Source organism: Aquarana catesbeiana, linkage group LG04 (assembly GCF_042186555.1).
Source record: "Aquarana catesbeiana isolate 2022-GZ linkage group LG04, ASM4218655v1, whole genome shotgun sequence".
In the NCBI taxonomy this organism is placed as follows: Eukaryota; Metazoa; Chordata; class Amphibia; order Anura; family Ranidae; genus Aquarana; species Aquarana catesbeiana.
In genome coordinates this window covers 22126793-22140072 of record NC_133327.1, presented here as the reverse complement: position 1 = coordinate 22140072, position 13280 = coordinate 22126793, and the positions used below count along the sequence as shown (strand labels likewise).

At 41.2% G+C, this 13280-nt stretch overlaps 1 protein-coding gene across 1 annotated transcript in view; it reads left to right on the top strand.

The window, feature by feature from the left end:
- Window positions 1–13280, top strand: part of LOC141139095 (alpha-1,4-N-acetylglucosaminyltransferase-like) — a 284028-nt gene that overhangs the window by 265027 nt on the left and 5721 nt on the right. The window lies entirely within an intron of this gene.

The following is a 13280-nucleotide window of genomic DNA, read 5'->3' as shown; positions in this document are numbered from 1 at the left end:
CTGTGTCTGGAACAGCAGGCTTCTTTTTTCTCCAGCTAGCAGCAGACCTCCGGTAAGTTTCCTCTTCTACAGACACCCCCCACCTGGGCTGTACTCTCCCCTCTTCACAAGGAAGAGCGTTAGGAGAGAACAAGAAAAAAACAAAACAAACGATTAGCATGTCCTCCAACGTCCACTGCGGGAATGTGCTTTTTAAAAGCTCCATTGTTGCTGCTGCAAGCTGACGGAGGGACACAAGAGCAAAGAGGGGCATGAAAGAGGTTTGGTGACACAGGTATTCCTTTTGACACATTTACTATTGCATCAGGCTGAGCATTAATAGCAGCGGCAGGGCTGGACTATTGCTCAAGCAGTGTATGCGTTCCTTCTGGTAGTACCTCTGCTTTGTGCATCGGGCTATGGTCGGAAGGGCTATCAAAAAAGGGCTATAGAAAGACTTCTACAGCCACAAGGAAGCCTAGAACCATCTCAAAAAGATGGCATCCTCCCTTGAGAGTGTAATGGCTGGTCAGAGTGAGCCATCAGGGATGTCGGTTGTTGCAGCTGCTCTTAACACTGCAGCCCCTGTATATATTACTGAAGAGGTTTTTTCCTCAACCATTTTAGGCTTGGAACAAAAGATTGATGCGTTAATTGCATCCCAGAGTGGGACTAAGCGTGACAGGTCCCCTTCCATTACCCAGGACCCTCAAACTGAGGAACAGGGGGTGAGAGATGATGAATTTCTCTCAGGGGACCAAGAAGAGGCTGATGACTCCTCTTCTGAAGAGTCTAATATGGAAGGATCGGGTTCACAAGAAAGGTTGTTGGTAAACTCTCTCACTGAATTGGTCCGCTCCACATTTTTGCTGCCAGTAGCGAAGTCAGTCGATGAGCCCACTTCTTGTTTTGGGTTCACTAAATCCTCCCCAAGCTATTCATGCTTTTTCTATCTATTCATTACTAAAAGAGCTTATGTATCTGAGCACCCAGATAAACAGTTTTTTTCCTCCAAAAAAGTTTTCATCACTTTATCCTATGGAGGAAGAGGTTAATAAGAAATGGGGGATTCCAGCAATTGACGCTGCTATATCCTCTGTGAATAAAAACTTGACTTGTCCGGTAGACAATGCTCAAATACTGAAGGATCCAACGGATAAGAAGCTGGAATTCCTATTTAAAAACAATATTTCTCTGGCAGGTTCAGTGCTTCAGCCTGCGCTGGTAGTGATCGATGTATGTCAGTCCTTAAAAGACCAGTTTAAACAGGTGCTCAAGATTATTCCTGATCAGCAGGCCCAAGATTTGGCCAGGATATCAGAGGTGATATGTTTTACAATAGACGCGATGAGAGATTCTATTCTCCAGGCCTCATGGTTTATGCTCGGGCTGGTGCATGTGTGTAGAATTCTATGGTTGAAAAATTGGTCAGCCGAAGCACCATGCAAAAAGCTCTTGGCTGATTTTCCATTTCACGGTGAACGGTTGTTTGGGGATGTTCTGGATGAATACATCCAAAGAATTTCTAATGGAAAAAGTTCCCTTTCATCAGTTAAGAAGAAGTTTAAGCGTTTTTCTTTTAAAAGAGCTTCTTCTCCAGTGCCAGGAGCACCAGCCTCCAGGCAGTCATGATGACCTCCACCGTCAAGTTCGAGGTAAACCTCAGGGTCAACCCCAGTTACAAAAGAGGCCCTGGGGAGGAAAACCACAAAACAAAATATTAAAACCTCCTTATGAAGGGGCGCCCCGCTCGCTCGAGTGGGGGGAAGACTTCTTCAGTTCTCAAGGGGTCTGGCAGGAACAGTGTCAAGACAAATAGGTGGCTTCCTCGATATCTCTAGGATACAAACTAGAGTTCCGAGAGTTCCTGTCTCCTTGTTTCCTCAGATTAAACGTTCCCAGAGATCCAGAAAAAAAAGTCTCTTTCTGGCTTTAGACCATCTCTTGTCTCAAAAGGTGATATCGGTGGTCCCCATGGAAGAGCGAGGGTTAGGGTTTTATGCAAACCTTTTCATGGTACCAAAACCAAACGGGGATGTCAGACCCATTTTGGATCTCTAAGATCTAAACTGTTTTTTGAATATCCGCTCTTTTCGAATGGAATCAATCCGATCAGTGGTCTCCATTCTACAAGGTGGAGAACTGCTAGCGTCAATCGACATCAAGGATGCTTACCTCCATGCACCTATTTTTCCTGCTCACCAGAAATATCTACGCTTGGAGATAGAAAATCTTCATTTTCAGTTTGTAGCTCTGCTGTAAGAGAAGTCCGGCTAACAGATGGGCATTTGCGCATAAGCACGGCACACCAGTGTGTGTACAAAGAGGGACTTATAGTGGCGCTTCCACGGGCGCGCGCACGTACTCGTATGGGTGCCAAGTAAGCCTATTTAAACTGAACACTGACACATGAACATTGCTGAGTGGTCTTTCTGCTAGTGCTTGTTTACCTGATCTGTTTCAGCTTCCTGTGTCTCGACCCAGCTTTACCTGAACCTTCTCCTTGACCTCCGCCTGCCTACCTGATCCCGGCTTGTCTTTGACTCTGCTTCTGCCTGATGTTCCTGTACCTTGCTGCCCATCTGCGTACTGAACCCAGGCTGTGTCCCATCTCTGCCTCTGGTCTTGGTACCTGCTCTGTGTGGCTGTTGATGACCTCCTGGCTTACGTCCCGGCTACGCCTCCATCTGCTGACCCAGCGATACAGAGCTACGGCTCTCAGAGCCTGCCATGCAATCTTCAGCCACCTGGTTCCTGCCAAGGTCCAGCCAGCACCATCCACTACATCGGCCCTGGTGCCACTCTGTGTCCTTCACTCCCTGTCATCACTATCAGGGGTGTCGGACAGGAGGTGCAAGAGAAGCCCCCTCTTCAGCTCGAACTCCACCAGGTACGTGACATCTGTCTTTTGGTCAAGCTACTGCACCTCGAGTGTTTACCAAGGTCTTGGCTCCCACTTTAGCCAGATTAAGGGCTAGGGTATAACGTTTCTAGCTAACTTAGATGATCTACTCTTGATAGATCAGTCGGTAGCCCGCTTAAACCAAAGTTTGGTAAGCACGGTCAGCTACCTGGAATACCTAGGTTGGATTCTCAACCTAGAGAAATCTTCCTTAAAACCATCAAGGAGATTGGAGTACTTGGGTCTGATCATGGATACAGCTCAGAAGAGGGTGTTTTTGCCCCAGGCAAAGATCTGTTCCATAAGGGAACTGATTCAGGTGGTCAAAGCAAAGAAGAATCCTTCTATTCGACTTTGCATGAGTTTGTTGGGAAAGATGGTGGCTTCATTTGAGGCCGTTCCTTATGCTCAGTTTCATTCGAGACTGCTGCAAAACAGTATCCTGTCAACTTGGAACAAGAAGGTCCAAGCTCCAGACTTCCCAATGCGTTTATCCCCAAAAGTGCGTTAAAGCCTCAGTTGGTTGATAACCAAGAATCTCCAAAAAGGAAAATCCTTTCTACCAGTTACTTGGAAAGTGGTAACAACAGATGCCAGCCTTCTGGGCTGGGGAGCAGTCCTAGAAGAGGCGTGTGTCCAGGGAAGATGGTCCAAATCAGAAATTACCTTGTCCATCAATATTCTAGAGATTCGAGAAGCTCGTCTGGCCCTGAAAGCCTGGAGGCTCAGATTACAGAATTGTCCTGTCCGGATCCAATCCGACAATGCCACAGCAGTGGCCTATATCAATCACCAAGGGGGCGCGAGAAGTCGTGCGGCCCAGAGAGAGGTGAATCATATCCTATCTTGGGCAGAAGACAACATTCCTTGTCTATCGGCAGTCTTCATTCCAGCAATGGAGAATTGGCAGGCGGACTACTTGAGTCGCCAACAGTTGTTCCTGGGAGAATGGTCTCTTCACCCCGACATCTTTCTATCAATATGTCAAAGATGGGGAATCTGTGTCCATGTTCAACAAAAAGATCAACAACTTTGTGTCAAGGACAAAGGATCCACTGGCATGTGGAACAGATGTCTTGGTTTTTCCGTGGGATCAGTTTTCACTGATTTATGCGTTTCCTCCTGTTCTGTTGCTTCTGCAACTTCTTCGCAGGATCAAGCAGGAAGGGAAGGCAATGATTCTTGTGGCTGGTGTGGCCCGCAGGAGATCTTGGTATGCAGAGATTGTAAAGATTGCGGTAGGGACCCATGGACCATTCCACCACGGTCAGACCTTCTCTCGCAAGGTCCGGTATTCCATCCTACCTTACAAGCGCAAAATTTAGTTTGGCTATTGAGACCCACATTCTGAAGGAGTGTGGGCTGTCAGGTTTAGTAGTTTCTACTTTGGTTAATTCTAGGAAGCCAGAGTCATATATTATAGAGTCTGGAAGGCATATGTCTCCTGGTGTGAATCCAGGGGTTGGAACCCCAGGAAATATGTCATAGGTAGGATCCTTGAATTTCTACAGATGGGATTAGAAATGAAGCTGGCCTTGAGTACTATCAAAGGCCAGGTGTCGGCCTTATTGGTATTTTTTCCTTGTCAAAAGAAGTTTATTGAGTATACAATGTTATAAAGATACATAAAGTAAGTTTACAAGGATCTATAAAGTAAGCTCATTGTTTTACAGTAGGGTTTATATAGGTAAATATCATTAAATTTCAAATATTAAACATTGGGTTCACGTAAACCTAAATTAAAGATATATATCATTTCCTTAGTTACTTTTGTAGGTATTTAAATGATTTATACCTACTATACATATTGTGTACAAGTAGAGTGTATATAGGTCAAATAAATTCTGATAATGAGCTTTAATCGTAAGGTGGAGAAAAGGAAAGAGAAAGAAGAAAAAGGGTTGAAAGGTAGAGGTATGGTCCACAAGGTTGTCCAGCTCGTCAGTTTATTATTCTTTTTAGTTCTCTTTGAAGCCTTAGAATGGGTGTCTCTGTAAGTCATTTAATCTGTTACCATGGCAACAGGACAGAGTCATTGAAGTTTGACAGGAACTGTTGTTTTATCCAAGGATGCCAAAGTTTTTCAAATTTTGGAATTTGATTTTGATCGATGGCTACCATCTTAGCATGGGACATTGTATTATTCATTCTGTGAATTGTTTCTGCTAGTACCAATGTAGGAGATTTCCATGCCTTGGCCACTGTTTGTTTTGCAGCCGTTATTAGTTGGATCATAAGTTTGAATTGAGAGAGTGTTAACCATTCCGGTTTTAGATTAAGTAAAGTTAAATATGGATCTGGTTGTATTATTTTTTTAAATATTTTAGATGCAATCACGAAGACTTCCTTCCAGAAGGTTTGGATTACTGGGCACGTCCACCATATGTGTAAATATGTGCCTATTTCTGGGCATCCTCGAAAACAAAGAGCTGAGGTATTAGGTGAATATTTTGCCACTCTAGTGGGTACAAGGTACCAGCGAGTTAGGACTTTATAATTTGTCTCCAGTGCTAAGATGTTGGGTGAAGATGACTTAGATGTGAGCCATATGTTAGACCAGTCCGTGTCTTCTAAAGTTCGTCCCAGGTCCTCCTCCCACCTCTGAACGTAAGAGGGTCTATTAAGATTTGCTACTCCATATAATTGATTATAAAGTGATGAAATTGTACCTTTAGCAAATGGATCTTTTGTACAGATTGATTCAAAAATGGATAATTGGGATAATGGTGTATCCCCCTTTATGAATGGTGTATAGAAATTTTTGATTTGGAGATATCTAAATATCTCAGAGTTTGGTAGATCATATTTTTCTCTAAGCGATGGGAATGAAAGGAATGATTTAGATGCTATGAAGTCATTTAGTGTCTGAATGCCTGATGTTGTCCAAGCTTTAAAAGAATTTGGGTAGATCCATGCCGGATAAAAGGCCGGATTTCTGATAAAAGAAAGGAGAGGATTGTGTGGAGATTGTAACTGATATTTGGTTTTTAGTTTATCCCAGAGAGATAAGAAGTGTTTAGTTATGGGATTATGAATTTTAAAGCGGTCTTTAGGATCAAGCCATAATAAATTTGATATTAATAGAGGGTCATTTTCTGAAGCCTCTATAAATACCCATAATGGGATTTCCTGTTTTGCATGGTATTTGGACAGACTGGCCAAATGTGCTGCTCTGTAGTAGTTAGTAAAATTAGGGTATCCCAGGCCTCCTTTATTTTTGGGAAGATGTAGTGTGTGTATAGGTATACGTGGTTTAGAAGAGCCCCATATAAACGAAGTTGCTCTTTTTTGTACTATTCTCAAAAAATAGGAAGGAATTGGAATAGGGAGGACTCTGAATAGATAAAGCAATTTGGGTAGAATAGTCATTTTGATTGCATTAATCTTCCCTATCCAGGATAAAGGAAGTTGCGACCATTGTTTTATTAGATTTGTGATCTGTCTTAATACAGGAGGATAATTGGTTGAGAATAAGTCAGAATGAGATGCTGTTAAATGAATTCCAAGATATGGGATTGATTTTTCTGCCCATGTGAATGGGAGTGCAGCCCTAGCCGGGATCAATTCCATGTTTGTGAGTGAAATATTAAGCACTAGGCATTTCTTAGGATTAATCATAAGGCCGGATAGGGCTGCAAATCCATCAAGAGCTGGTATTAAGTTAGGACCAGAGACCTGTGGTGATGATAGAAAAAGTAATATATCATCTGCAAATATACATAATTTGTGTGTAATACCTCCTACTTCAATGCCAGTTATAGTTTGGTTTGTTCTGATGTATTGGGCCATGGGTTTGAGTATAAGGGCAAATAATAAGGGAGATAATGGGCAACCCTGTCGGGTACCTCTTTCAATATTAAAGGCTTCAGATTTGTATCCAGCATATTTTATATAGGCTTTGGGTTTATTATATAATGCTTTGATCCATGTTAAAAAGTGGGGTCCAAAACCCCATTTTTGTAATGAATATTGCATTTATTGCCAGGATACTGTGTCAAATGCCCTCTTAATATCGAGAGATAGAAAACATAAAGGGATTTTCCGTTTTTTAGCAATATGTGCCAATAACACTGCCCTGCGTATATTATCGCCTGCCTGTCTATTTGGCATGAAGCCTACTTGATCTCTATGTATTAATTTTCCTATAATGCTATTGAGGCGTTTTGCTATTATTTTTGCTAATAATTTAATATCGAGGTTTAACAGAGAGATAGGCCGATAATTCACACAGGAAGTATCATCAGAAAAAGGTTTTGGGATCGTACAAACAATTGCCATTAGTGTTTCTTGCCGAAAAGAATGTCCATCTAGAAGTTTGTTAAAAGTTTCAGTGAGAATGGGAGAGAGTATTTCTGAGAATGTTTTATAGTATAAAGCCGAGTAGCCGTCTGGGCCTGGTCTTTTGTTAAGTTTTAGGTCTTTTATGGCGTTAGCAACTTCATCTATAGTTATAGGCTCATCCAAACTGCTTTTTTGATTCTGAGATAACTCAGGTAAGGTTATTTTTGAGAAGAAGGATTCAGCTTCTGTAGAATTAAATTCATTGTTTGTCTTGTATAAAGTTGCGAGATGTGAGTGAAATTTATGGACTATTTTAACTGGATTACAAGTGTAAACATTTTTTGATAATTTCAAACGTATTGGTTTGAAAGATTTGTTAGTTGAATTTAATGCCCGAGCCAAATATGTACCTGGTTTGTTTGTATTCATGTAGAAATTGTGTTTGGAGCGTTTGAGGGATTTATCAACTGACTCAGTGAGAAATAGATCGTATTCCAATCTAGATTTTTCCAGATGAGATTTTGTACTCTGAGATGGATTATCTTGAAATGATATGTAGGCTGCATTAAAATTGAGTTCTAGTTTTTTTGCTAGATTTTTGCGTTCCCGTTTAAATAGTGCCATTTGTCTTTGTATTGTACCACGCAAGACAGGCTTATGAGCTTCCCACAGTGTTATTGGGGAGATGTCTGTTGTATTATTAATTGATATGTATTCCTTTAAAGCTTGTTCAATGGCCATCTGATGTAGTGGGTGTTTGAGCATTATGTCCGGTAAGTACCACGTTGGGTCATGCACTTTTGGTATGGCTGAGGCTATAGTAGTGTATACTGCATTATGGTCAGACCACGGAATCGGAATTATATCTGATGCAATAATTTCTGGTATCATTCCTATTGTTAGAAAAATATGATCTATTCTGGTGAAGGTTTGATGAGGGTGCGAGAAATAAGTGAATTTCTTTTTCATTGGGTTACTTTCTCTCCATGAATCTATCAGATTGTATTTGGAAAGAAGTTGAGAAAAAGGTAATCTAGAGGTTATTTTGGATGGTGTAAAAGGTGATTTATCTAGAAATGGGAGGAGGACCTGGTTCGAATCCCCACACATTATCACTGTTCCTATTTTGTGTGTATTAATCACTTGTAATATATGTGAGAGGAATGGTGTAGGTTGTTTGTTAGGAGCGTAGTAGGAAATCACCGTGATTGCTGTATCCATTATATAACCCATGAGTATCAGGTATCTACCTTCTGGGTCTTTAATTTCTGATGATAAGGTGAATGGTGTGGATCGGTGAAATGCAATTAGAGTTCCCCTTTGCTTGGTACAGGCAGAAGCCGTGTAAATTTGTTGATAAAAAGGAGAAATATATTTTGGAGTAGAATCTTTGATGAAGTGTGTTTCTTGGAGGCATACTATGTGAGCCTTCTTGTTATGGAAAGTACGGAAGGCTTTGGTCCTTTTTTGAGGGACATTTATTCCCTGAACATTCAGGGAAAGTATATTCAGTGGTGCCATGGCAATAGATCAAATAGTTTTGACTTACTTTTTGTTATGCAGAGCTGACTGCGCAGATCAACCTGTGTGGACTGAAGAGATGAATAGATAGAAAAGAAACCAGTGAATTCTGGAGTAAAGAGTAAACAAAAAACATATGAGATTAGATGATACATTGTATAAATTATTTTTTGCAAGTAATCACAATTTACCCGTGAAAGAGAATAAATATCTCTCTCAGGGGAATAAGTGCCTTCGTCACACTCCCACATAATATGGTTGGGAGAATGAGGAGGGCTAATGGGGGTACACGGATCTTCCGCTTACAGGAGAGAAGTGCTGTGTCAAAAGACATCAAAATGATGTTTCATTAATTGGAGTGCAGAATATAGTTTTTGTTGAAATTATTTATTCCAGGGTGGTTGTATATGGTTAGTCTTGCCCTAGGCTAAATAATTCAGTTAGAAAGGTACTGTTAATAACTTTGGTATTGATGAAGATAGTTTGAATTATTTTGGGATTTTAACCCTTTTAGAGTAAACAATTACATATTTTATTCATATGTAACTGTTTAGATATGTTAACTCATAAAATTGAGGTTGTATTGCTTCAGATTAGAATGAACAAAAACATAATTCTAGGAACTAGTTAGGTAATAAAATATTTGTTTTAAGAAAAGAAAGAAAAAGCTTCCATTACTTCTGGATTATTGAACATATTTGTCCTAAAAAGTAATACATCTATTGTTATTACCTGATAATATACAACTGAACAAGAATTTCCTTATTTCACTTATATATTCTAAGGCTATATAAATCAGAAGTAATAAGAAATATAACTGGAATGTAACATGATCCCACACAGTGTGTGACTATCAGAATGCAGTTACATTCAGTTATAAATACAGGTTTTTTATAGAGAACCATCTCTTAGTATAATAAATGAAGAGATATCAGGAATTAGGATGTCAGTCCATTGAATCTTCTTGGTCCATGGATGAAGTGGCATAACGGCCTCTTTTGTGAGAATGATGATTCCCATTTTGTTCTGAAATTTTCTGGGTGCTGCCTGAAGGTGAAGATGACGCCATTCTTCTGCATGTGGGAGTGTTGCTGCTTGTGGGTTCTGTCAGATTTAATTTTAAAAGGGTTTGTTGTAGTTCATCTGCTGATCTGCTTCTGTAAATTGTACCTTGGTAGTTAAATCTGACTGAAAAGGGGAAGCCCCATTGATACATAATGTTGTGGCGTTGCAGTTCCATTAGTTGGGGTTTCATGGATCGTCTTTTAGTAATAGTAAGTTGGGATAGGTCAGCAAAAATTTGATAATTGTGTCCTTGAAAATTAAGTTCCTTTTTTTTCTCTTGCAGCAATTAGTATTTGTTCTTTCGTTCTGTAATAATGAAATTTTGTGATTATATCACGTGGGGGTCCATCTTTCTTTTTGGCTGTGAGGGCTCTGTGTACTCTGTCCAGTTCTAAACGTTCAATAGGGATATCTGGCTTTAGTTCTTGTAATAGAGCAGTAATAGTAGATTGCAGGTCTGTCACAGTTTCAGGTATTCCCCTTATGCGCAAGTTTGAACGTCTGGCTCTATTTTCGTAATCTTCGAGCTTAGTTTGAAGTATTAAATTCTCTTTTTTTAATTGTTCCAATTCTGTTATATTTTCTTGGGTTGTAATTTCAATTTCATCCATTTTTATTTCTAAGGCTGCGGTGCGGTTTCCCAGCTCTCTTATTTCTTTGGTTAGGCTTTTTGTTATTTGGTCTGAGGTTTGTTTTAAAGCCTTATGAAGCATCTTTTCAAATTGTAATAATATTACTGGGGATACTGAGGAGGCTTGTGGAGAAGTTTGTGAGAGGATTTGTTCTGTATCTGACTCAAATGGAGAGTCTTGCTGTGACATTTTCTGTCTGTGAGAGCGCCCTGATGCTGTATCTTGTGAGGTGACTGGAGCTGCTTCAGCTGCAGTGAGTGCCTGTGAGCTCTTTGTGAGGTGATTTTTATTTCTGCCACGGTTTCCTCCCAGTACCATATTTCCTGCCCAAACTTTCACAGTTTGTTCCCTGGGGCAAAAAGGTTCAAATGGATACCTTTTGAGCCTGCAGGCTCCGCTTTGTCCTTCTCTTCTCTCCTCAGCGGTGTGGAGCTCTAACAATGCATGTCTGCTCCGCTAGGCTCCGCCTCCTGCCCCCCTATTGGTATTTTTTCAACGACCACTTGCTTTGCGCTCTCTGGTTCGTAGCTTTATTCAGGAGGTAAAGCAGATTAATCCTCCGGTTAGGTCATCCCTGAACCCTTGGGACTTGAATTTAGTCATGTCGGCATTACAGAAACAGCCTTTTGAGCTGATACGATGTATTCCCTTGGTCCTTTTGACAAGGAAATTCATTTTTCTGGTTGCCATATCTTCTGCAAGAAGGGTATCAGAGTTGGCTGCCATATTTGATTATTCATAAGGATAAGGTTGTATTACGTCCTCATCCTAATTTTCTATCGAAGGTAGTGTCAGGTTTTCATTTAAACCAGGATATTGTTTATTTTTTTCAGAACCTCGTTCTGCGGAAGAAAGGTCACTACGTTCTCTTGATGTGGTGAGAGCAGTCAAGGTCTACTTGAATGTGACTGCTCAGATTCGTAAAACAGATGTTTTGTTTGTGTTGTCCTAAGAGAGGACAGGCAGCATCAAAATCTACTATTTCTAAATGGATTTGTCAGGTGATTGTTCAAGCTTATGGTTTAAAGTGGAAAATTCCACCTTTTGATATTAAAGTGCACTCCACCAAGGCTGTTAGTACTTCCAGGGCAGTGCATTACCAAGCCTCCATGGCTCAAATCTGCAAGGCCACAACTTGGTCTTCAGTCCATACATTTACCAGATTCTATCAAGTAGGTCATGAGGATATCGCCTTTGGGTGCAGTGTACTGCAGGCAGCAGTATAAGTCCCCTAGTCTCTTAGTGCCCTACTTTTGTTGTGTCTCCCTCCCTTCAGTTGGCATTGCTATGGGACATCCCACATAGTAACTACTATGGCTCTGTGTCCCGTGATGTACGATAAGAAAATAGGATTTTCAAAAACAGCTTACCTGTAAAATCCTTTTCTTTTGAAGTACATCATGGGACACAGAAATCCTTCTTTTTGGTATACAAGTGTATTGCTTTGCTACAAAACTGAGGTACTCCCAGTAGTGGGAGGGGCTATATAGGGAGTGGACTTCTTGTCTTGGGATGTGCCAGTGTCCATCACCTGAAGGTGGCCTATAACCGACATAGTAACTACTATGGCTCTGTGTCCTGTGATGTACTTCAAAGAAAAGGATTTTACAGGTAAGCTTTTTTTAAAAACCCTATTTTTGTATGTTAGTTAACACTTAAAGTTTAGATCGCACAGCTAAAATCCCTTTCTCCCATATGCACCATACCAATAAAGGTTTTCTTTGTTTTCTCAGTCTTTTTAACACCTTACGTGATGCAATAGATACATTTGAGATCTCCCCCTTAACTTGATATTCTTTCTTCTTGTAAGGAAAACTTAGCAGATTATGCAAATGTACATATAAAAGCACTTCCGACTCTCACGATATCTGGGTGTGTGGAAGGGAGATTCCAAATTCACTTTTGTCCCCATTTCTGACTAAGTCCCTACCTGCCCAGGCTCCATAACCTACCCTTGAGCACCAATGCTACCAATGGGCGTGGACACATTTACTTACCAATGCTTAAGGCCAACCTGGGCACAGCAATATAGAAGTCTCAGGCTGCCACACCAAACAGTATGCAACTTCTTTGGAAGCGTCTGTCCTGGGGGGGGAGGGACCCAGGTGCAATTTAGTAGTTAAACAATTTAGTCATCTTAGCAGCTGCACCCCCTCCCAACAAAAAATACTCAAGCAAAACAACTTTTTCTTTTTTAACCACTTCAATATCAGGCACTTTCCCCCTTCCTGCCCAGGACAATGCAACACTGTACCCAAACTAAATGTCTATCATTTTCTTCCCACAAATAGAGCTTTCTTTTGGTGGTATTTGATCACATCTGTGGTTTTTAATTTTTGCGTTATAAACAAAAAAAGATCGACAATTTTGAGAAAGAAAACTGATAGGCAGAACTGATAGGTGGCACAGGGTAGGCAGCACTGATGAGGAGCTACTGACAGGCTTTACTGAGTGACACTGATTGGCACTTTGATGAGGCACTGACAGGCATTACTGATAGGACACTGATTCGCACTTTTTTTGGGTACTGTTGTGGGCATTGATCTGCACTTTTATGGGCACTGACAGGCTTTATAAAGGGGGACATGCTGGCAGGTGATGGGCACTGATTGGCAGCTGATGGGCACCTTTTGATGGGGGCTGTGCTGATAATGTTTGATTATCAGCACAGACCCCCCTCTGACAGGGAAAGCCGCCGATCGGCTCTCCCTGTCAGTGTGAACCGAGGGAAGCTGTCTACCGGCACTTCCTGGTTAACGCGATGATCAGCTATGATTGGTCACAGCTGATTACATGGTATGAAACCTCTGTCAGAGGCTTCATGCCACGATCGGAGTTGCGGCGTGTCAGACTGACACACAGCACCTCCGATCGCCGTGCTGCGCGCCCCCCACGGGAGC